Genomic DNA, 26,080 nt, shown 5'->3' with positions numbered 1-26,080 from the left:
GTGATGAAAACAGAGAAGCGATCATTAGTAGTATTATCAACAGGAGCCCAGAGGAAAAAATCCTGTTCGATCATGGTGTATAGCATCATAAAATTATTTCTCATCGAGGACCTAAATTTTGGACTTCAATTTTCGCTCGCACCGAGAGCACTTTAAATCTCCCGACACAGTGAGGATTATTGGCTGGGTTCCAGGACATCTGCGACCACAGATCCTCGTCCGTCTCCTTTCCTCTGCCGATTGCTCCGAAGTGACATGACTTCGGAAGGGATTGGAGGAGGCGGCCGACCAGAAGCTCCACTGGAACCATTTTCAAGCGTCCGCATCTAACGTTTGTGCATTATTCCTCACTCAATCTCTCCCTCTTTATAAACATCAACTCCAGAATTTATACGATCACTCAATTCCATGTTGAGTATTATTATAGCAAAAATTGTTACAAGTCGACCATAAAGTCGGGTGGTAACATAAAATCAGAAAAATGTATAAAAACAAAAATATAACATACAAAAGGCCTCAAAATCCATTTTTACACAATACATAAAACACAAGAATATACGAAGACTAAAGCAAAAAACATGAAACACCAAAATTAAAAAAATAAACGTTTGGAAAATACCTAATTTTATTTAAATTTATTATTTGAAATCTATTCTATATATCGGCTTCGAAATAAATTGACTTCGTCATAAATTTATATGTGATGTGAGCAACAATTTTGTAACATTTTATTATTTAATCTTGATCCTTGAGGCAGTGCGAACATTATATCAGTTTTTCCCCTTAACGGCGTATAAAGTCCAGCATTAACAACCATGTTTCGTATGCTTATACTAGTATCGCAATTAGAGGAGACGAAAATTCTCGTGCAATCCACTCTATCACTGTATTCCCGATAACGGTTTGGACAATATTATTTCATTGACAAGGTGTTAAAATAAATAATAGTTATAAAAAGCGTTTTCGAAAATATTGTCAGATTTGAGAATTCGTGCTGAAATTTCAGAGAGAATTTAAATGTCCTGTCTTGTGGTTCCAAGAAGTAAAACGGAAAACGTTAAAGATCGTCCTCGTTATTAAGTCCATGTAAAATGCAGAGATTCGAATGCATCCTTAGATTGTTTGTCCCAAGAGTTTGTCAGCAAATGATGTACATTTGGACAACCGCATTTTTTAATTTTCAGGAAAATGACGTTTTCCCAAGTCAATTTAATGACGTAAAATGCCAGTCAATCCTTAAAGAAATGCTGTGAAATATCGCTACAAGCGAGTAAAATATTGTGCCACCCTGTTAGTTCAAAATCAGATATTTTTTATGATCATTCATACGTTTGCCTTCCTGTTAAATATTTTTTCAAAATATTATGTCGGATTCTGTGATATTGATGCATCATGTAAATCTTCTTATGGTATGTACTACTCGTTGACACTAAGATATATATAATCAGTATGTTCCTATGGGATATAAGTGTCCCGAAGTCACTCATTTCATTTTCTATTTCTATAATTCGCGTCTCTGATCGGTGTGGTCGCATATCGTTTCCGCGTTAGAGATCATTCCTCCCTTTCTTCCCCGGAAGCGATGTCCTTACCGCCCGCTGCTTTGCCTCTTCGGCCTGTGTCGACGAATTTGCTTCGCCTCCCTCCCCGCTTTCTTGCGGGGAGGCTGCGAGGAGAGGCGGAGGGGATAACGAAATGTCGAGGGTAAAAGAGAAACAAGACGGAAGCCGAAAACTAGTAACCTTGAGTTCCTTCCCCGCCGCGGCGTTGCTGCTGTGGCGACGGGACATGCGTGGTCGAAGATTGCGGAAAGGCTGAAGTCACGTACTCCGGTCCATCCGTCCCAAAAAAATGACTATGGCGGGAACAATTAGTCATTCTTTCATAATCATTGCACTTAAGGGTAATTTTATTCATAGAATATGATAAAATTGATAGAAATAAATAATTTACAAGTGGTTGAAAAAATATATATAAACGCGTTTGAAAGTGACTAAAACGATCATCATAAATAAATAAAACTTCTTCCTGCCCTATGGTAGGCACACAAAAACATTTAGATATATGGTAATTTTAAATAAAGAAAAATGAAAAGATGGTGATGGTGATAGTTTGTTCTTACTGAATGTAAAAATAATCCATTATTTAAGATTTAAGAACCTCCCATGTTTTCTTCGATCGAAAACTAGTTCATATTTTGTTTTATGGGGTTAAACTTTCTACCCCACCCCAGTAAATCCACTGGAAAATATTAAATTACGCAATAGGGTGGTTTCCTATTATTTTTTTATTGCCTAAATCGAAAGATTATTACTCCTGGAGTACGTATTTCACGCTTTTAGATTTTTAAATGACGATATCTATTTTTCGCGATTAAATGAAAAGTGAAAATTTTCAAGCGCGCGAAAACGCGACGCTTAAGTATGAATGTCGGGAAGTCTCTCCGCGTGACGTATTTCTGGTTCCCCCTCCCGCCCTGCGAGGTGACCTTGAGGCGAGGCTTAGCGCTGATACGACGCAGGCTGCTAGCGGCTAGCCTAGTACCCTGCTGACTGGTAGCGCTTTGCTTAAATAAGGATTATTAATAACTTATCAAACGAGGAAAACTTTCCGACCTTAGCCAGTTTTAATAAGTGATTGTTAAGACATGTTTCCCTGAGCTCTGCGCCTCATGCATGCAATGGTAACCTCAGACGACGTATAACTCCTATCTTCTCGTATAGAAACTAGGTCCCTGTGACGTCACGTGGAGTGGCATCGCATGGGCGCCAATCTGGCCCTTTTCAAATGAGGATAAAAATGGACCATTGCCATTCGTCTAACCCGGTATTTCTAAAACAAAATAATTTGTATATTATGAATACACTAATGGTGGGTAACGAATCGCAATCAATGCCTTTCGTTTTCTTTGATGAAGGAAACCACCCTATTAGTAATCCCATGAAAATTGGTATCTTTTATTCCTTAGTGTTTGGGGGAAGGTATGCATACAACTTTTTACGAATGAAAGTGAGTCCCCACAATGTTACAGACAGCTTAACTGTTGCCTAAGTAGACTGTAACACCTCTTAGGAATATTTGAGACCGCTAGGTCTTTGGTTAATATGATTAAGTAGAAGGAACACAACAAAATCAGATGTGGAGCGAAGGGATCAAGGGATCGTGGTAAATGGGAAAAGGAGAGACCAAATTCGCGATAAGCTTAAAGCCTAGAAATAATATGATCAAGGCCTGGAAAAACATTCCACCCTATATTCCTACTCACCATGTTTATTCTTGAGGCGATAGGCGAGAAAACATAAAACGGACAGTTTGAAAAAGAGTATGTCTTAGTTCCTTGGCTTGCCGATGACAAGGTTTGGATACATCCCCAGACACATCCGAATTTTGTACTATCATTGGTATTGTAGTTGTGGGTATTTGAAGTAGGATATGAACCAGAGATCAATCAGTAGCCAATCCACGAATATTACTAATGAGGATCCTCAAGTTATCCTCAGAATTGGTTGTCAATCGACGCACATTTAAATGGGTTTACAAAAGTCACCTCTCGCGTCGCTGATGGGCAAACCGATCCGGGTTTCACGGGGAAATCAGGTATAATTTGGGATGTTAACCGGTATTTATATACATAATGTAGTGATGTATCAAATGTATAACTTTTAAATGCCATTCCCCGCATTTACGGAACTACGAATTATTGGGAAAAAAAGACGATCGCATTGCACTCATCACCGCGCCGCGGACATTTATGAAAACCGATTAAATGTGCGACGGAAGTGGCAACAGAAATCAGCCTTCTATGGGATGAAATTGGATCTCCTCTATGCATTCCCATTGAGCCAAGCCTACCTCGGCCTACACACTAGGCTATCTCGCTCCCACTATTTTGGCCCCTTTAACTGCGAAATACTCTAAATTTTCTCTCATATAACGTTGTACCTAATGGGACATAAACCAAGGCTGACGATATAGGGCGTAGGGGATATGCTACAGTTAGTTTTTTTCGTTTCGGTATGACTTGTTAATCGTGGGAAATGTTCGGGATTTTTACGGGCGTGTGGTAACCTTACCCATGAACCACCGGCCTCGGTGCGCACAGACGCGGCTCCACCCGCGCATACCACACCTCACGCACCCCGCCCTATTTATAGGTTCCCCGAAAAATTTTCCCTCTCCAAAAAATTCCTGGGCTCATCCTCCGCAACCATCAAGCCACCCACCCACATGCGGTCTTGAAGCTCCTCTAATACGCCCACCCCCTCATCCGGTCACCTTCAACCCTTTCCACACGCACACCTTCCCGAGTGGCATTATCTACATCTGCGTACTACCCAGCAAGCCGCCTAAAAGGCGTGTGGTAGGAGGTGTTAGGACACCAGCCATTTGCACATAGCAAGGAAACTCTCCAACGAAATTAGCTTTATTTATTAAAGTCCTTTATGGTTCGGGGGAAGAAAGAATTCGCATATGTATCCGTTCGACAAAATATTCATCTTCATTTATCGCTTCTGTCGAACCTGGAAATATAATGTGTTCGTAGGATAATCCGACGGCTTATGTCACATGCGCTAAGGTCCAGTTGATATGTCCTTGCAATGGAGGCAAAGAGGCGAGCCCGACATTTTTGGAGCTGGGGAAAAAACTTATCCTTCCTGTCCGTAAGAAGATAAATTCCAAACTGTGCAGTTCAAAAGAATTTATTTTTACATTTCCACTTAAATAAAAATGATTGCCATTGTATACGACGCCTATGGAGGTTGGTAAGTTAAATTACGGTACACGTAATGTGGGCGATTTAAAACTTGTCTATAATATATGTTTGAAACATAGCAATATTTCCTCAGGATCAATACGAACATGGCGCGTATCGCTGTTGAAACAACATTATTGTACATTTTGCTGTTGCAAATTTTGCAGCATTTTCGTTGTAACAAACATAATGTGACTTCAATTTCAGTGCCGATTGCGTAATAAATATAGTTGTCCAGCTGAAGGTCAATTTTTACCATAATTGTTGAGTTATAATGATCATCAAATGAGCCTTTTGCCTAAACGGCGTATTTATTCCAGCATTTATCGACATTTGTCGTGTGCTTCGGCATATATAGTCACAAGAATCTCTATGGAATTTTAAAATTAATATGGCACGGGTATTTTCCCCATCCGTGAGTATAAATACCTTGCCTACTGGGTATTTAACCGTTTCACATCAGAGCTCCCCGTCGTTCCAGTAGTTGCACCGGGCACCCGGACACCCCCGCCTTTATCAGTTTTCTTAACTGCGCCACGCCCATTCAAAGAGTGCCACTCCCCTCCACTAGTTTGGTGACCTGGAATAAGGTAAAGCACGCCGCGAGGATTTTTTCCTCCTTCCCCTCCCAATCCTCTCTTTTTGGTCTCCCGGCGGGCGGTGGCGTCTCAAAACCGGTAAAAGCGGTGGAGTTCGAAAATTTGGGGCAAAACGTGTGTGTGCTGAGCGTGTACGGTTCGCGCTGGCCGTGGATAGTTTGAACGAGTTTACTCGCTTTAAATAAATTTTGTGGAATAGTACTGTGTTTTTGTTTCACCATGAGTTTACTCGTGTGAGAAAAGAGGTTGGAAAGCACTTGAAAGGAGTGTTATTGATATTGATGGCAGTAAAATTCATTAATTAAAGACCCTATTTTTGCCCATCCTGGTGCGCAAACCTTATTTTCTGCTAAAATTGAGTGGATATTAATCCCATCCACTTCAATTTATTTTATGAATATCGTGCTCCTATTCTCTATTTATTTTTTTATGTGGTTCTTTGAAAAAGAATGATATTCTGTAGTTTGTTGTCAACGTAGAATATTGAATTAAAAAGTGATTAATAAACATGGAGAATACAACTATCGAACAATACCATCTTTTTTCCTAACATCAAGTGAAGAAAATGTGAATTTCTATGCAAACTTTAACGGTAATTATGAGTTAAAAACCATCAAATTTGGTCAAGAATGGAACTGCCATAGATATTTTCTATTCCTTTACAAATTAGGAAATAAGCAAGGATTTCTCATTGTAAAATTGCATAAAGACACTCGCTCACTTTCTCCGCCGATTCTTTATCGGGTGAGTTTTAAAAGCTTGTGCGTTCCAATTAAGAATTTCAATAGCAATTAGTTCATAGATAGTTATCATCGTGACATACATAAGCATGCTGATTGCTAAAAAGTTTCCAAGCTCTGATGAAAATGGCCAGCCAAGAAACATGAGTGATATATGTGGAATATGCATGTTCAAAAAAATAGAGTGGATGACTATTGTTATCAAAAAACGAAGATGACGCTGATAATCAAATCTCAAGCTGAGATATATTTCCATTGCACACCGAGCATTTTTAAAGAGTCATTACTTTCATTTATGGGATTTAACGACGCTGAAGATCGATAGCGATACAATATAACTAGATAACGCCTTGAATATCTAATTAATAAACTTAGGGTAGTGACCATAATGTGTCCACCTCTAAAAATATACCGAGGGTGACCTAATTGGTCCCCGAAATGCGTTGATGGCTCGAGCAGGGAACCATAGGGAAGTTCCATAATTTGATGTCAACAGTTACGCTGATAAAGAATTGCCTTGCTTAATACTTCAGCTACCTCATACTACGAGGCCATTCCATTTCATTAACCGCTCGTCAAACCGTTGATCTCTCGAGATATTTGCCGCTCTGCGACAGCTGTTTTGTGTATTATGTTGATAGCGCATACGGCTGTTGAGAACATGGGGTGAAATAAATGAAATTTTTCGTAATTCATGCAAATTTGCTTCAAAATGGCTGTTTATTGCTTGGACTCGAGGGCTTTTTCACTAACGTATCCTTCGTTGATTTGTCGAGCAATTATTTTTTCGAAGTCCTTGTTAACGTCTGTTTGCGTTCCTCTCGTATACTCGCCTTAAGGGCGTGTTATCATATGAATCTCTGTAGTCACGCACGGGATCACGTTATTTCTCGTGTGTCAAAGCAGAAGTCATGCAGAGGACCACCGTCGTATTTTTAATGAATTTGAGCAAAGCGGCCTTCGTTATTCTTCGAGCAGAAATATAATCTTAAATGCATCCCTGGAAATAAAGTGTTGCAAGTGTAATAAATTGTCGATGGATTTTTATTAATTTTTCCCCAATTTTATTGCAAACAATTTTTATGCTGCGTGCGATAGTGTTTTAAGCTAAAATCATTTCAAATGTTGATAGGGGTATAGTTTTTAGCCTTTCTTATTCCCAATAAAACTAAAAATATCTGAATAGAAAGTGTCATTGCTTCATCGAAATGATATTGTGTGCGAAAAATCCACTGAGAAAAAAAATCATTCGCCTTATCACTTCTGCGAAAAAATGTATTTTCCTTTTATAAATCTATTTTTTTTTAAACTTTAAGCTAAAACTAAATTGACCCGGCATTTTTTCATAATTAACTTTCGTAAGCCGTTCCTGTAAGTCTTATTTCCTACTCCAAGTTCCAATGGGGTGTAGGCCCATATCAGCCTTCCTGTTTAGCATCTCAGTTCTTTAATTCGCAACTCTTTTATTTTTGCTATAGAGCAGTTGAGTTAAGATGGAATCGAACGTACTGCGAATTGTTTCGCTCGCGATAAGGCGGATCGCAGTACTGCCACCCTCTCCCCATCAATGCTTCCTCCTCGCTCTTCTCGGCGCGGAGAAAAAAAATAATATTCGTAATTATACATCGCCGCGCTTCGCAGTCACCCGGCGCTCACACCGTCGCGGCGGAGATAGGTGGGAAAAATGTCTCTAAAAAAAATATTCCCCAGCTTCCATCCCTGTGCTCAACCCTTTTCTACCCCTTTCTTCCTCAACTCATTCGAGACTTGACACCCCCCGCCAACCTCCCATCTCCCCTCCCCTACTCTTCGTGAAAGCTCCCCCTCCCCTACATCACCCCGACCTCCCCAACTTCACTGCACAGCCGCGCCCGTAGTAACTTGCCGTTCGATAAATTTGCACTTCTCACCTCATTACCCTCGTTCGCACCATCGAATATTCTGTTTAAGGCTGTGGAGATGTCTCTTCCCACCCTCCCCTACCTCTCCAGTACCCTCTATACCCCTCCGTCTCTTCTTTGCGAGCCCCTTGCCTCATCTGTACCTTTCATGTTCCCTGGCGTTTTGTAGTAACGGTAGGAGGTCTTTTAAGAGGGTTTGTAGCTTACGATTGGTTAGAAAACGTATTGAATGTTTTTTTTTAACTGTATATTATTAGTAAAGCGCGGAGGATGTTGTTCTACCCATGTATTTTCCTCTACCTCAGCCTAGTACTTCTACCTCAGCACTTACCGGAAAATGAATGGTTATTCCTATAATCACCAATCATAATACGAAAACGAAGGGAATGGGAATGCAATTGTTAGTCACTCACCAATTAATAATCAGTTGCAGTCACTATTCAGTATTTCTATTAACGTTTGTATGAAAAAATTATGAGTGATTTTTTTTCAGTTTAATTAGAAGTATTAAAAAAATCGATTGAAAAATTAAAAAAACGTATGTATTCAGCCATGTAAAAAATAAAACTTCAGCCGTCTATTTGAAGAGAAAGTATGTTGGCACCTTTCGAAGTAGAAATCGAAACTTCTGTGTTAAACCTAAATGATATACATATGAAACACCATGGTGGGATAAGTGCCATATCAGCCTTCCAGTTTGGCGTCTCAGTTCTTAGATTCATTCATTCATTTCAGATGCGGAGAGTTCATCAAGCGTGTTAAAATGCCTTCGATGCGCCATCTGCAATCCCTGTGATGGCATTCGAATGTTCCCCTAACAATTAGTTCATTTGTGGGTGTGTTTGGTTTTCCAAAGGCGTTTGATATGCTTTTGTGAAAACTTTTCACAGAGCCGTTAGCAATTTCGAAAATGACCGTCCTTGCCCTCACCGTGTACCCTTTCGTTCAGAATATTCTTGTCTTCCATACTATAACTAGTGATGCAGAAGTCGATTTCGTTTAAATCCTTGGAGTGGAGTTTTGAGTGATCGAGGAAATCGAGATCGAGCCATGATCTTCGAGTTCTGATCCAAGCTCGACTTTTCAACTTTGGCCTGGGCCATTTCGTTTGATCTCAGGAGGGTCACTACCAGTGTATGAGAACGTCATCTGTCGCATGACTTCTCACTGAGGACGGTAAAATTGGAAAGGCACCCCCTCGCTCATCAAAGAAGCATCTGCATGAGATTATTTTTCTTAAACATTTTAATGAAGCCGAATGGGTCTAAGCGGCGTCCCCAAAACAAATATGCGCGTGCATTTGTAAATTTTTACTATTAATAAATAATTGGAGCACGTATTCTTAGTGCTTTTTTTTCTTCTGCTGAAGTATGTAATTTGAGTGTTTTTAGAATGTATAAAAACATACTTTTGTTCAATTTTTTGTAAACAAACAACCCACAATTTTTTCGATCAATCGATCTTTTGGTTCAACTTTCGATTTTTGGTGAGAAGTCGAGCTTTTCATTTCGATTAAAGATCGATTGTTCGAAAAATCGCTTTAGACCGACATTTTTCCTTCACCAACAGCAACCATCCCGAAGCGCAACATCTCTGCTGCTAAAAAAGCATTCCCCTCCCTCCAAAAAATATCCCAGGTCTTCTTCCACCCAATTTTTTTCCCGCGAGCTTCAATTTTTTTTATTCCCCTACTCGGGCGTCCCACCCGGCGTCTAATGTCTTTCCATTTCGCCGCGACCCCCCTCCGTAGCAGCACCGTCGCCCCGCGATGTGCAGGCGCACGCCGCAGATGGCGTTCCCGTCGTCGCGCGGACTGGATTTCTTTTTTTTTCGCGGGAGCCGTGTGCATCGCGCGAGTGTGCATGTGTGTGTCAATAAAGTCGCGCCGCGTTGCTCAACTGTCATCCTTCCTCGAGCCGTGACCTCAATTGCAAACCCAACCTTATCGACCTTTTTACTACGCCCATCCATCCCTTGGTGAGCTCCGAACCCGCTTCCTCCCTCGTGTTGAGAACGACTATTTCTCTATCATTCCTGCCTCTCTTCATGAGCTATTAAGTGTATTGCTGTATGTCATATATTTTAGAATTCGTTTTAATATTTCGACTCACTTATTTCAAGGTACTAGCTTTCTTCTTCTCCTATTTTCATATTTCAAGGGTTGGCAATAACTTTTCTGGTATTTTACCGTATTTTAATGTCTGTGTAGCAAAGACTACGATCAGTGTGTAAAAAAACTATGGTCACACTTCTCAATTGCACTTATTTATTCCAAGCTTATTTTACTGAGCACTCTATACGCAGATGGAATCATGATTTTCATGTAACGCACGAAAATTTCTACTTTTATTCTTCTACTTTCCATATTTTTTGAGAATGAGGAGAAATTTTTCGATATTTTAGCAAACGTTGATCTTTGTGTAAAGAAAACTACTATTAAAGTAGTCATACTTAGCGATTGTACTAATTTCTCAAATTGGATCTCACTAGGACCTATCTGCGTCCTCTTTAAGTATAAAAAGGAATCATGATTTTCATATAACGCACGAAAATGTCTCCTTTCCTTTTTTTCTCTTTCTATTCTTTTAGGGAATGAGTAGAAATTTTTTCGATACTTTGCCATATCTTTAATCTCTGTGGAACGAATACTACGCTTAAGGTCATATTTCGCTATTCTTCTGTTTTCCAGAAATTCCATCTCACCCTGCCCTACCTGCTTTTCCATCGTAAAAGAGTAATTATGAATGGCGAGTTACTAAACCAGCGTAGGATATCTATCCACGGTTGTCTTAATCGAGGTTTCTTATGTTGACATTACATTTTGACGACGGCATAATTGCATTTTTGAACGTACTTCGAGTGTCGTTGAACAGACCAAAATAATTATGAGGCATATCCGGAAATGGTTACTAAGGGATAGTTCCGTTAAATTAACTTCCGTTAAGTTAATAGTCCTGCCTTAACCAATGATGTGGTTATAAGTGTTAGCGAGCTTATTTTTACATTTCCCTCCATTTTGCTTCCTTCTTTCTCGGACTCGTCACTGCTTAATACACAATGCCCTACTTAATACACAATTAATCTAAACTTGAGAGTGATGTGACAAAGTGTATGTCCTGCTCCCATTGTATTCTAAAGGTAAATATAGGGAATATTTTTAGAAATTTAGGCTATGTAAGATATTTCATTACGAGGGTTTTATTGACGCATAGAGTTATTTTCGGAATGCACGCACGCAAATATCGTTCCTGTCGAGTACTTATTCATATGGGTTCGGTGATATGTGATTTGGTTGTTAACAAATGGGCAATGAACGATGATATGGATTAAAAAATTGAAAATTAAACCTTTTTTTAAAGCTTCAATAATAAGCGCCATATTTATGGTTGGAGTGCCTTAAATTGGATTTAAAGCTTAAGTGTGGAGTACCGTTGTTCTTGAAAAGGACTTAATACTACCGTCTTTGAATTGAAAATGCCATCAATGAAGGATCATTATCCACCCTCTTTGAAATTCTTTACTTATGACACCCACTATATTCGCATCTTGAGGCTATATTTTTAGTGTTTGTGGGAAATGCGATTCATGATTTCAGTGTAAGCATCATAGTCCCGGGCACTGATTAATGTAGGTTCTTTACTCTTGAGTTGTAATGACAGAGTCGCAATAAAGCGGAGACGGGGGTTGCAAGGTTTTTTATTTTATTCTGAGCGAGGACTTGGTTGTAATTTCGATCGATGACGCGAATGTCCGACTGCACAGGCACAGATGACACCTTGGGATGAAGGAGCTTCTTGCGCCGTCCGCTGCATTGACTTTGGCGCCCTTCCCAGTGACGTTTTTTCCCACTCGCCGTGATCCACATTTGCTTGAAAAGTCGGTGTCTATATCTGGGCGACATTAAATATTCAATATCGGAATATGGTTTTTGAGTATCGAAAATTGGCGATGGAGATAACTAATATCGGGATATCAGTCCGTTAAAAATCGTGATCTTTTGCCCGATAGCAAAAAAATAATATTGAGCCCGATGAAAATTTTAACTCAATAAAATATCAAGACATATTTTCCGATGCAACTCCATATTCGGTGATATGTTATTGGGAGACATTTTTTATCGGGGCCGATAAGACTTTTAAGATAACTAATATCGGGATATTAGTAATTACTTATTTGAAGTTTACCTTTTCTTAATCCCAACTTTTAAGTTCCTCTAACTTTTCAAATTTGCCTACTTTATGTGTCATGGTTACATCTCCTTTAATTTCCTTCAGAATTTCGTGTAAAATGGCGTGTAAGGTTATTCAGACTGTAGTCATTCATCCATATCCATTGTTATGCACTTTTCTTCTATTTGGATACACGATGTACGTGCTACCCGCTGGAAAATTTACGGCCAAAGTTCTCTTTCCGTCCTAAATCATGAAACTTTTGGAACATAAATCTCCCTCGAAAGTCTAAGGGAACGTCTAAATCAAATAAGTCCCCTAGCGCTAGAGATGATGGAAAATACTAGCTCTTTCCGCGACCCATTCTATGAGGTGGTATATTTCTCACGAAAATCACGACCTTCGCTGAACAGCGAAGGCGTTTTTTTCAGCAGCAATTTTTTGCTATTTTAATGTGCACCCTTTTAATGGCATCTACTAGCCAATCCTCTATTTAAAGTTATTTATCAAAAAATCCAGAGAGGTTTCCCACATTTCCTTTCATGCTGGGTTTAGTTATGCTATAACTCTACGTCGATCTTAATTATCATTAAAATATTTAGTTACAAGTCGACCATGAAGTCGGGTGGTAACATAGATTTAGGAAGTGCATTAAGACACAATAATATACATAACCCAAAATACAAAACAAAATACTAAGTAGAAAAAAAAATTTACAAAGCCCTCAAAATACCATTTTTCACACTCACAATACATGTCCTAAATATACAAGCACCAAATTTTTCACCAAATATTTCACACAATGCATGTCCACAGAGCACCAAATCAGCAAAAAAAAAAAAACAATACATGTCTACATTTACATTCCCCTCAAAATCCATTTTTACACAATAATAAACTAAGACCAAAGTAAAAAAGACAAGAAACACCAAATTTAAAAAATATACGATTTAAAGCCCTCAAAATTCAATTTTTTAAATCCTATTGATAAATATAGTGGCGTGATTTGGAAAGGGCTCAATAAAAATGTCCTCCGGCAAGCCATTCCATTCCTCTATCCCCCGATGTAGGAAGGAAAATTTTTAGTTTATTTGACAGTTGCCTTGGGGGCCTTAATCTTGTAATTATGATCCCTCCTCCCCAGATAACTTGGTCCATTTAACCGCTTCGTTAGGTCCCTCCACGCAGGATCAATTGAAATAACTACGAGGTAATTTTGATGAAATTGAATGATATCATACCCATCTTGAAAGATACCTCTCCCTTCTTAATCGGTGCGAACCTCCAGTAGGAGGAATGGAACTGTATCGATTTTTTCTTCTGAATTGGAAGTATAATCCCGTATCACACGCCAAAATATCAAGCGAAAGCAAGAGAATCGATTTCGTGGTGAAAGAACTACCGTATTGGCTAACAAGCATAGTCGTTTTACTTGCTCATCTAATTGAATTTGTGATGTATTTAGTATAATATTCAGTCGCTTTCCACGGTACTTTTGGAGTCGTCGATCAAAGTGGTTATATTATATATAGTTTGCAGGGATGTTATCTTTCAACAGGCCTAATTTGATCGCCAAGTATTTCATTCATTTTGGAACAGGCATTTATATTTAAACCGGATGACAACTATTCAGGGTTCGAATCCAGGTTGAACCAAATAATTATTATTTCATGTATACTTATAAAGTTTGTTTTGCATAACACTACATCCGTGCGCGTGCTTCCAAATGTAGTTACTTTTATGTATTAAGAATTTTTTCAACGATCATTGACACATATAGCTTCTCCTAATCAGTGAATAATATGGAACGAGCGGAGTCAAGAAACAGATGTTCCCTACAAAGCACAGGAAATATTTTATGCGTCTCATTTTGCCTTTCCACGTTTATTTTATTGCAATATTTTCACTTATTTTACTTATCCACATTCAAAAGGGAGGGATACCAATTAAATGATCACTTCCTTACAAGCGTTAATTGAGACCTACTAAATTGGCTACCACGTCACCGAATTTCGTCTTCAATATCAAGTTCACAGTTTGAGATCTACTACTTCGGCTACAACGTCGCTGGTTTTTGTCTTCTCTATCAATGAATTCACATTCGTAAGGGAGGAATACAAACCCATCACCACTACCATGCGACAATTTATTCGATCATACTTTTAGACCTACTACATCTGGTACAATCTCGCTGTAGTCTCGCATTCAAATATCAAGTAATTAACATGCGTAAGGGAGGGATACTAAATACATCACCACCTCCTGAAAATCATTTATTCGATCATAGTTTGAGGCCAACTAGATGGGATACTTGGGAATTACTTAATGTTATCGTCTGTTATTGGTAGTAAGTAATTCACGTCCGTAAGGGGGGATAGCAATTACATCACCACTTCGTTACAAGCATTCATTCAATCATGATTTTAGACCTACTAGATAGACCACAACGTCTCTGGATTTTGTCTTCAATATCAAGTCCCACCGAGCACATTGTGCTGGATCAGGCGTCGTACGGTACGGGCTTTACCGGTGCAGACTCTCACCAGGAAAGCTGAATTTATCGCGCCATTTTCCTCGTTTCAAATGCAAGGGTTAGGGAGTTCTTAGGGCTGTTAAAAGGGAGGAAAAAACCGTGACTGTTCCGCCGGGAATCTTGTTTACCGTGAGCTTTCGGGCGTCAAAAGAATAATCCGCCGCTGACGGCCACCCTTAAAACCGCCCCGGCGCTCTGCTGTGGACATTGTCGGCACCATTGAACGCTATCCTTAAACCAGAGTGAATGTTTAAGCTGCGTGAGCGTATGTCGGCGAAAGTCCTTTGCGAGAAGCAAACAAATGTCTCTCTCTCCCCCTTTTAGGAAAAGGGTTTAAAAATACTCTCTCCACTCATGTGGAAGGAGTCGTTATTGGCCACTTGCTCATTTCTCGCGTGTTACGAGATATTTTTGCCGCTTTTGAGGCATTTTGTTTTTGTTTTTTTTTAAGGGAAAAAAATTAAGTCGTGACTTGGGCTGCGTCATCCGTTTTGTTTGTTTTTTTTTTCTCCTCACTCCGTCGGCCGCTCAACTCAGCGGTGCTCATGCCACTGTTAGCGTCTGTGTCGGAATTATTTGCACATTCACGAGGAAGCTCCTCACTATAAAGGGGATCGCGGTAGTTGTTCGGACTTGTCTTCCTTCCCCCGTATGTTCATGATTCTCCGTGCTAGGTGGCCACTGTTCTGGAAAACCTTGAAAGTCGGAGAATGTCATGGAATTTCTTCGTTGTTTCTAGGAAGTGGTGAAATGTCAGGGAAAATAATAAAAAAATCTAAATAATTTTATATTCTGTTAAATTCTATGGGGTATTTTTTTCCTATCCCTAAGGTGCATAGGAATATCTTTGATATTTCAGCATCCCCTCCCCAAGATGTCCTTCAAATGGCGCTAATAAGAGATACATATTCATTTTTATATCGTGAATATACTTATTTTGATGCTATTTTTTCATTACATTTAATAGAATTTTAACCTTTCGTAAATATGAGTGGTAAGAATATTACCTATCATCAAGGAGTCTGAAATTGCAAAAGTAGTTTGAAATTTCAGACTCATTGAAAAATCCCTTAACTGGGTTTCCAGTACCCGAAGTGTTTATTATTGTTTGTTGGGATAAATCAAAATTAAATAAATAAATTTTTCGTGTACTATTTTCCGTCGAAACCGTGGACACATTTAATAAGCGTGTGCAATTCCGTATGTATTTTATTGTTATGTTCAAGTAGTTCCACAAATGCTTTGCTATGTAAAAGAGCAAATTCAAAGTTTGGCCATCTTTACGGATGCTGGCATAGTTACGGGTGGTGACTGAGGGCATTGATTGCAAAATAATGATTTTTGAGCGCTTTAAAGCACCGAGGATGAGTTAAATGATTTTAATCAGCACTGAATACCGACATTGAATAATATAATTGATATATATTTATTCACCGCCTATGAATGTAGATCGACGTAACTAGAGGTAAAACATAATAGAATGTATTCGTTTTAGTATATGATACATACTGAAGAGCTTCAAGTAAGATCAAAATATTTGGTGCGAATAAGAATTTTTTGTTCCACTATGTCTATACTAATGCATATTTTTTAATATTCTGGTTGGTTGCATTAGAGGGAGTTGGGGAGTCCGGAGGAATAACCCTGGAATTTTCTTAACTATGCATTATTAAATATCTTGTGGCGCCGTGAGAAGAGGCGTTGATGGAGTCAGATAGAAATAATTCCGTATTTGATTAAAACGTTATATCATTCTGTCTATATCGATGTTTTATTGGATCTTTCTGGATAGCGGTTTTATTGAATTAAATATTAGTCCGTAAAAGACAAAAGTCGATGAAATATTCAAGCTGTTTCTACTCGTGAACTCGTGCGGGTGATTTTTTTGGGTAGTGATCTCATGCGGTCGTTACAGTATACACTAGATTAAATACATAGGTATGCTGTGGCTTCTAAAATAATAATCAAAATCCTTAATGAATTACCGTATAAACATTAAAGGTATCATATTGCCAATGCGATGGTATTCAATGTGATGGTACCTTTCGTCGATATACTTATGAAGCTAGTCCATCACGGGTCATCATTATTGTGTGGATTTCGCGTAGATAACTGAGCTCTAAGAAAGGAGGTTTTTCACATCGCTAATAGTGCCTTGAAATCAAGGTATCCACGTTCTTAATTAATCTGTAATCCCTTCAACTCAAAGTTTTATCCACAATCCATTGTTAAAATTTACAACTAGATGGAATGCTAAATATTGTCCATCCTCTCCCCCCATCTCCTTGCCGCTGAACCAAGCGAAGGTGGTGATTGAGAAAACCGTTGACAACAATGCATCTCGCTGCGAAAGCCTATGTTCCAAACGATTGAGAAAGGTATACCTGTGCCTCAATGTTTTCGGCGCGTCTACTTTTGAATAACCCACTGTATCACATGGCTCAAAATGAACCGTTCGATTCCATATTTTCCGAAATATTATTTTTATAAATATTTCGTTGCACATTTGATTATATTTTTACGGCATTTAGCTTCCAAAAATAACCCCTAAATCATTCACGGATTGATTTTTTTTACTGCTATCGTGAAAAAAAATGATACTAGCTAACTAACGTCGGTCCTGAGGCATAAAATCAATGCGGGCCAGATGTTATTTAAGGATGAATATGTAAATTTACCATGTAATATATAGTCAAAATTCAAATACTATTTTCTTAGAATGAATCTATAAAATTACTATCGAATACACCACGAAAATATTACCAAAAAAAGGACATTAATATTGCTAATAGTAAACTATTGCTTTTCACGGTTTTGATCACCTGAAAGAAAAGGACGCAAAATGCACCGTACGATATCTTCCCATAGCGACTTCCATCTCCTTCTGCTATCTTCTTCCGTTCTCTACACTTGTTTAGCCTTTTACCATTCCTTTCTAAAACATTCGAACCCCTCTCATCCCATTCCCTTGTAAAAACCAGCCGACTCTTGCCACAAAAAGGAGAAATAAAACCCCGGACATAACTTTCTCACCTCTACGACCTGCCGTGTGAGAGTTTCTGTAAGGCTTAAAGCTCCGAAGCTCGTAAGTGTTGTTTGTCCGCCTCGAATACTTAGTTACTTGAAATAATGACGGCACAAAGGCTTTCAACCTGCTCTCGAGTTCGTTATATTTAGTTTTTCCCGGTAAGGGTAGGAGCAGGATATCCCAGTCCTTAGTGGTGTTTGCTGGGTAAATAATCGATTAGTGGGGTATTAATAAATATTTTACAAGTTGTGGCGGTAAAACATCCTAAGTGAAGGTAATTATAGCTAGATGAACTCAAGCTCTACCGATCAATGGGTTTTTTTTTCGATTTTCGTGAAGCTAATATCCGTGAGTAAATTCACTTGTACGAACGCAAAAATAGATTTAATTTTATTTGTGCTGTATTTTAATCGTCAATTATACTGCAATGTGATTTATAGCCGTCAGGAAAAATAGATGGTGATAATTGACCATAAAATATTTTCCTATTATCATTATTTTAAGTGACTTTTATCTTGTACTTTTTATTGGCTCATTGTTATTTATCTTGTACTTTTTATGGTCTCATGAACATGTTCTTTGTTTTGACAAAATAATGGATTATTTGTCTATCTATTTTACCGGCGAATTGACCGTGAATTATCCGGGTGCATGGGTTAAATACATATGGTAGTAACGTATTAAATTGTAACGGTAAACACCTGAGAATTTACATCACTCCCTCACTTCTGAATCCGGAGACAAGGGTGAAGGGAGTGGGTATACCAGGTAGGTAGGTGGAAGTGTTTTAGTGAAGGGAGAGTGTGCTCTTGGACGGGTAATTCCTTTGAATACGTTATCGCCTACTGTCTCGATAGTAATGTCGACCCGGTCGCTCTCTTCTTAGTGAGAAAAGGGAAGAATAGGAAGAAAAAAATGGAAGGTTACAAAAGGATGCGTGCGGTTGCCCCTCGACGAGTTTTTCCTCGTTATCTGCCTCTTCCTTCATCCTCTAAGTGGATTTAAGAATAAACGTCCCCCGCCGCACTCGTACCTCGCGTATGTTCGCCGCCTCCTGATCGTAATGTTCTCTGTGCGCATCGGGTCGTTTCCTGAGGGCGATGATAAAAAAAATTGACTCGCTATCGCACGCCCTGCGGCCTTTTCTGTTCGCTCTGCCACTTCTTACTATTTTTGTTGAACCTTATGAAGCAGCACCGTGTCTCCCTACGTTTTTGACGTAATGATTCACGTTATATTTTGCTCGATTTGGTCAAATTTAATAGTGCTCCTCCTATCGGTCTGGAAATTGGTTTCTCGGCCTATCACGTGGTCTAGATTCGAAAAATGACAGTTTTGAATTTCTTTTACTACCAAATGTCCCCAAAGAGTAGAGGCAGTTGGCTAACACAGTGAAAGAAAAAAATTAGTGTTTCAAAAATTTTTCCTAGGGTTTCGGACAACGGTGGAGGGTGTCCCTAACCCCCAACTCGTCCAGCACCTGAAATTTTCCCAGCCGTCTCTCACCACATTTAAACAAAATGTAAGCTGCTCATTTTTCCTGTGTTTTACCTTTATTCCTTACTTTTATTGAAGTGAACGGAGTGGAGGAGGAACGACAAAGTGCTGGACATGGTGGGTGGGGAGAGGCAGCTTTTAGAAGACACACGGAGGAGGCAGAAGTTATGGATGGAGCGATTACTTAGAGGGAAGGGGATGTTGAAAACAGTGTTAGAGGGAATAGGATTAGGTAAACGAGGGAGAGGAAGGAAAAGAATAGGATTTTTAGATAGAATGAAAGGGAGAAGGTCCTATTGCAAATTAATGATAGAAGGGAATGGAAGTGCATGATGGAAGGGGATGCTCACGGAATTCTTCTTAAACAGTCCATGGAAACCTACCTTAATCGGTGGAGTACTTGAATAAATAAATTTATCTTTATAATGTTACTTTATAACGAATCCATAGCCAGAAAGAATAAAACACTATATGCGAATAGTATAGTTTTTATTCCTTTAACCCCTCCGATAACGGATTTCTACCGAGTCACGTCCACTAATATTTCTAAAGTACTCCTAATATTGTGCTAGTCAGAAGTTAAAATATGAAATTCTTTAGTAGAAAATCAGTCCTCTGTCGCGCTGAATTTACGATCTTATGCATTGTATCAATTTGGTAAATATTAATCCCATAATTGGTGCCTCTGTTCTAATCCAAAAGGTTCAGTCTCATCGAATTGCGTGAAAGGATTAGTTTTTAAATAGTAAAAACCAGTCAAGCGTAAGGTCTTTGATGCCAAAGTGTAGGAGTGAGTGGGTTTGGCCTTTCGTCGATTTTTTCATGGATTTAATTTTGGTGATGGTTGAATGTGACTTCACGACGTGGTTTAAATCGCGTGGGAAGTGAGTTTTTCTTTAAGGATTCCATGGTTCTATTCGTATATCTACAGCGTATGGTGCCTGAATGGATTAAATTGAGCCTAGTCGCTTAAAAATTACCTCCATTGATAATTACTTTGAAAATATCTCTCTGCGAAACCTATTTTTCTGCAGCTGATGTTCACTTATTGTTTTCTAACTGTTTGAAATGTGAATGGATTACCTTTCAATTGTCAGAATCCTTCTCGTTAATTTTCATTAACCTATTTTTCTTCAGCTGATGTTCACTTATGGTTTTGTAACTGTTCGAAATGTGAATGGAGTACCCTTCAATTGTCAGAATCAGTCTCGTTAAGTTTCACGTACGTACCTACTAAGTCAATAGAGACTCCTCCATTGGCCTCAGTCCAAAGGAGAGGAGGAGGCCTGAACGTTCTAGTTTATCGCGTGAGGAGGGAAGTATGTGTTCCTGCCCGCCTTTGGATGCACGGGACAAGGGGGATTCCCGGTGCGGAAAATTCGAAGTAATGATGAAAACGCCGCTTAGCTCGGCCGTCGCCCGGAGCGAAGTAATTGCAGCAGCTCCATACCCCTTTTGCAGTTAAAAACTAACTCCCCGCGTCTGCCAATTACCCGCGTTAAATCAACCCATTTATGGCCTCTTAATTTTGAGAAGGAAGACTTTATGGCCGTATCAGATCGCGTCCTTCATAATGACGTAATTACTCGCCTCGATCGGTATCGTTGTTTTGTTTTTCACTTGTCTTCTCGCCCAACCTACTCTTCTATCATCGTTCAATGCTTTCCCCAACCTTCCTCATCCTTTTTTTTACTCTTACACAGCTTCCATACCGACTTCATTTATCCTTTTTTGCCTTTCCACAGACTCCATTTAGCCTCATCTGGCCTGAAAGAAGAGATTCGAATTACTCGCTCGGATGCCTCGCGAGGCAGTCTTGAAATTTTCTGTTCTTTCGACTGTGGGGAGGAATATCCTTCTCTAGGAATTCTATCCGCTCATTTGCATCGGATTAGTGCAGCGAGTCTCCCGCCAGGTGGCCGAGGAGCGCGCTCTCTCTTCCTTCTAGACGCTCATCTTTTTTTTGTTTTGATGTGAATTTCAAGTGGATTGAATTGCGTTTATTCCTCGTTCCGTGCATCATTGTCACTGTAGCGAGCATGAGCTTTTTTTTAGTGTATCGCGCGCGCCTTACGGCGCTGTAAGCGGATTATTCGCATCTTTCGAGCGATCATCGTGAATATAAACTTCATTCTCTGAGAAAAGAGAACTGTGTAATCAACTGCAGGGTATAACGCATTTCCTTGTGAGCAAAATCTAAAGATAATCATACTCCTCAAATAATTACTTCTTTCATGTAGTCCTGCAAATATCTTTGTTATTGTTGTCTTGAACAAGCGTAATGCTACGTTCCAAGGTGTATAAAATGTTACTTAGATAATTCCTATCGTAAAAGCATGTATTATTTCGGAATTTGCCTAGTGAATGCAAGTTTCATCTTCATTTCTACGCTTCGCAAAATCGTCAATACTATTTTATGTGCTGCTTGAAAGGACACCTTAACGACTTAATTTTCTGGCTAGTAGTTGAGTAATTTTGTATTTTATATAGTTAAAGCTGCATTGTATCAAACAATTGTACCTTGCTGTTATTCCGTCGTAAAATTTGAGATAATACAAGGGGGATATGATGTTTCTTGTGTAATATCAATCAAGCCTGTAAAAATAAGGCTAATATCAAATCTTATGTTTTTCATGAGGATCTTAATCCCTTTTTGGAGTTTTTGTAGAGCACTCCTTTGCCTTATGTATCGTCTTATAGATCGTTAAACACTATATATAGGTAATAGTGATTATATTATTTCCTGTTGCATATGCCTATTTGCCCTCCTAACTTTACGTAGTGTTCTGTACATACCTCTCGTATTTAATGACCAACTCGTCCTTTAAAATAGAATATCAGACCTCAGTCGCAATAAATTCACGATCTGCATATAGCTTCTTAATATTATATAGTATTCCCATAATTATTGCCTCTGTTCTATTCTAAAAAGTTCAATCGTATCGAAATGCCTGATAGAATTATTTTAAAAGTTTTAAAACCATTTGCGCGTATGATCTTTGATACCCAAGTGTGGGAGTGAGTGTGCCCGGCTATTGGTCGATGTTTTCATGCATTTTATTTTGGTGATGGTTGGACGTGACCTCGCGAATTGAATTGCATGCTTAGTGAGTGAATTTCCCCACGGGTTCCTTATATTCATTCGTATATCCACTGTGGGTGAAAACGTATGAAATTTAATTGAGCGTGATCGCTAAAAAATTAACAAACTTCCTGGATGTGCTCCTAAAGTTTTGAACCTCTTCCGTTGCGTCTATTTATTCAACCCATCCGGTTTTAGTGAGAGTGAAAAGGGCTGGCTAAGTTTATTAATTCGTGTGCTGATGTGCCGGAAGGTCGGTAGACATCCTCAGGTGTAACGCCGTGAATAAATATCATGATATATAGCGGGTTTTCTCGTTTCCGCTGATGTATTGCATTCTAAATATAGCTGACCTACTTTCGGCTTTTTGCAGAGTAATTGCTCAGATCCTGCAGGTGAAGGCAATCTTATTACTTGCTTCTTGTTCGTCACTGTGACGGTTTGAATTGGAATTGCAAGTCTATTTTTGCCCTCTATACCATCCTGAGTGAGTTTTCTCGGTCTTCATTACCTCGTGATGTAATTATCGTGATCATAATTTCCTCTGCTTGCATCGTAGCTTGCTATATGGGTTAGTTAATCACTTACTATTGTTTTATGGGCATTCTGCAGGTTTACTTGAAGCAATTTGCGTATTGCCTCGCTTTAGCTCTCACTCCTAGTCGACTACCCTTCTCTGTTTTCCATTAAGGCCTTCTCTATTTCATTCTATTTACAAATTCATACTCTTCGTACCCCTTCCCCGATATCCTAACATTCTTCCATCAAACACAGTTTTTAGCAATCCCTCCCCACTTGGCGCTCGCTCAACCCAAACCCCCTGTTTCCTCCTTATCTCATTTTGAAGTTTTCTCTCCTCGCCCGTCGTTCCTAGCACTTCGTTGTTCCTCTTCCTAGGCATCCACTTCATTCTTTTCATTATTCTCCATGCTAACATCTCGAACCCCTCCAACTTTTGTCGTTCTCCTCCCTAAAAGAGTCCATGTTTTTGTACATGAAAGCTCCACGCACCAAATCAGACGCATCACTAGACTTTTCTTTAAATTCTTACTCGACGGTCCTCTCATCAGCTCTTTACTTGCCATGGACGCCTCCTTTTCCTGTCGACATTTTCTTCCTTATGTCTTTACTGCTGTGTCTGTTTTCCTCTGATCTGCTGCCCAATAGTTGCACAACTCCACCGGCTCAAGTTTGAGACCATCTACTTTTACAATCTCTTAATTCCTCGCTTGCGATGATTTACAAAACCGCATTACCTTGGTCTTCTTGTGGGTAAAATGAAATACCTTTTGGGGAAGGTAATCACAAATGGTTATTTCCTTGAGTATATCGATTTTTTCTTGTATTTCGTGTGATGTGTGTTCATAAACTTACATATTGTCTCAACGTAAGGTCGGATCTAGAGAAAAATCATGCCACTCTCTATTACTCCAAACAGTCTAGGCCGTAATGAGCATATTCTATTTACCAAGCATTCTGCGGATGGTATAAAAACTCGATCATCGCTTTCCCTTCTACCTCTGGAGTCAGTCCGCAAGCGTTTTAGAAACAGTACCCAGTGCCGCGGATTTTCTATCCGTTGCCTTGAGATTCTATCCCCCCATCCGTTTGCTTTGCAAATCGTCGCTGCTAGTGAAAATTCCCCTAGAACCTCTCCTTGGCGAATTCCTTGTTTTTTTCTTCTTCTTGCTGCGCTTTCGTTCCAGCCGCGGCCTAATGGCTGGAAGTCGGAGCAAATCTGTTGAATAGTCGTGTCTGCCATACTGAGCACTTTTTGTTTCATGGCGGAGACGCGTGTTCTATCCGTACTCCGGTTTTGCTACCAGTCATTCCCGCTGTTCCCTTTTGCACCGCTGGGGAGCAGAGCAATATACTGCGACTAGAGGAGCGGGACGTTTATAAAGCAAGCCAAGGAATATATATTTGTCGTGGAGCTTGTTGCGTAGTTTCAGATTGTCATCGGCAGGAACGGCGGAGCTATTACCCTGGAAGTTTCTCCTCATGCCTCGTTGTGTATCATTAGCTGTTGTGAGTTGGCTTTCTTTCTTCTTTTCTTTTTTTAGTGTATGGCTTGATAGCAGTGGAAATAGATGCTAGGCAGTAGTGTTTTTTTATTTCAGTGACGAGCAGACAAAATGAAACATCTTCCTGAAGTAAGTTCAGGATTATTTTTATGTGGTTTTGTTGCAATTTCTTTGAATAATTTTATGAATGTCGAGATAGGGGGGAAGATTAACAGAATCGGTGAAATTATAAAGAATTGAGTTATTAAGTGATTCGAATGCTGGTAGTGCGAGTTATTGTCCACATTCTTATAGAAGAAGTCATATTTTGATCAGAGACTACTTTCAGCATCTATTGGATTGATATAGATAAGTTCTAAGGCTGGAAGTTTCATTTTAAAACATCTAGTTGAGATACAGGGAAAGCAGTAGGTAAGTATGGAGGGAGTGCTAAGGGTGGAGGAAATGTTAAAATCGTTGTATAGGGAAGCATATTATGTAAACGGGGTGGGAAAGTAAGAGAATAAGATTTGTAGGTATAATGAAAGGGAGTAGGCCTCAATGTAAATAATTAATAGGTGCTTTAACTGTGTGTAAAGCATGAAATAAAAGAAGTGGATATATTTTTATGGCACTCCTATTATGTAGGCAAAAAGCATTCTGGATTCCTATTCGATCAGTTTTGGAATCGGGTTTTCAATATTATTATTCAAGAAAATAGCGGAGGAAACTTTTATATGTATGCATTGCTCACTAGGTGTTGTAGTGAGTAATTGGTACGTTCCATTTGCTTTACTGTTATAAAAAACATCCTATCCCAGAGATAGTGATCGTTAGAAACCTACCCGCGAGTTCTACCCAGAATCATAGCGGTGTTAAGATATCCATTCTGGGTAACCATTAAATAATTAATGTTCTAAAAATAAATATCGTGAAGACCATCCTATGTATTTAGCGATTGGTTGAGTGTCCGGTTATATAACCACTCATTTAAAGCATTTATAGATACATATAACAAAAAATGAGTTATGATATTTTAAAAAACATAAAGAGTCAGGAGGTAGAGAATCCTCTTCATGAATGCATGAAACAATATAATTGGCCATTTTTCGAGTCATGATGGCCTAGGAAATACAACCGTCGAAGGAAAATGGATGGCAAGTACGGAATAGAAAGATCTCGAACAGAATATATGGACAGGTGAAGAAGGATGTGGATGAGAAGAAATACGTTGGTGTGAAATGATTATCTGGCAGGGGAATTGAGTATAGAGCTGTGTCAAAACATACTTAGGCTCATATCGTATGATTTGTGGCACATTGGATGTTTTTGGCCTTAGTTTAATGAAATTGGTAACAATGTTATCTTTCCACTGGAACGATTGTAATGTTACAATGTAAAATGGGTTTTGTTAAAAGAATATTAGGAAAGTGCGACGACAAAGCGAGAGAAATCAGCTACTTTTCCCTCGTTAGATCCCATTTAGAATACGCTGCCAGTGCTTGGGACCCTTATGAAAAATGCTTATTAGAAGAGTTTGAACGCGTGCAAAGAAGAGCTGCCAGGTATGTGAAAGGTAGTTACGATAGTTTTGTTAGTGCAACTGACCTCTTAGATAAACTCGGATGGGAATCTCTGTTAGACCGTAGATTGAAAAATAGACCAAACTTTTTAGATAAATTCAGGAGCAGTGTCTTTTCTAACTAAGTTGGCCATATATTACGTACGCCAACATACTACAGATGATCAGATCATATAAATAAAATAAGAGAGAT

General features: G+C 39.1%; 1 protein-coding gene across 1 annotated transcript in view; it reads left to right on the top strand.

Moving 5' to 3' along the window:
* LOC124164594 (flocculation protein FLO11-like) overlaps positions 1-26,080 on the top strand; it is a 906,466-nt gene that overhangs the window by 733,103 nt on the left and 147,283 nt on the right. The window lies entirely within an intron of this gene.

The sequence above is a fragment of the Ischnura elegans genome, chromosome 8 (genome assembly GCF_921293095.1).
Source record: "Ischnura elegans chromosome 8, ioIscEleg1.1, whole genome shotgun sequence".
Lineage (NCBI taxonomy): Eukaryota > Metazoa > Arthropoda > Insecta > Odonata > Coenagrionidae > Ischnura > Ischnura elegans.
This window is presented reverse-complemented; position numbering and strand designations above follow the sequence as displayed.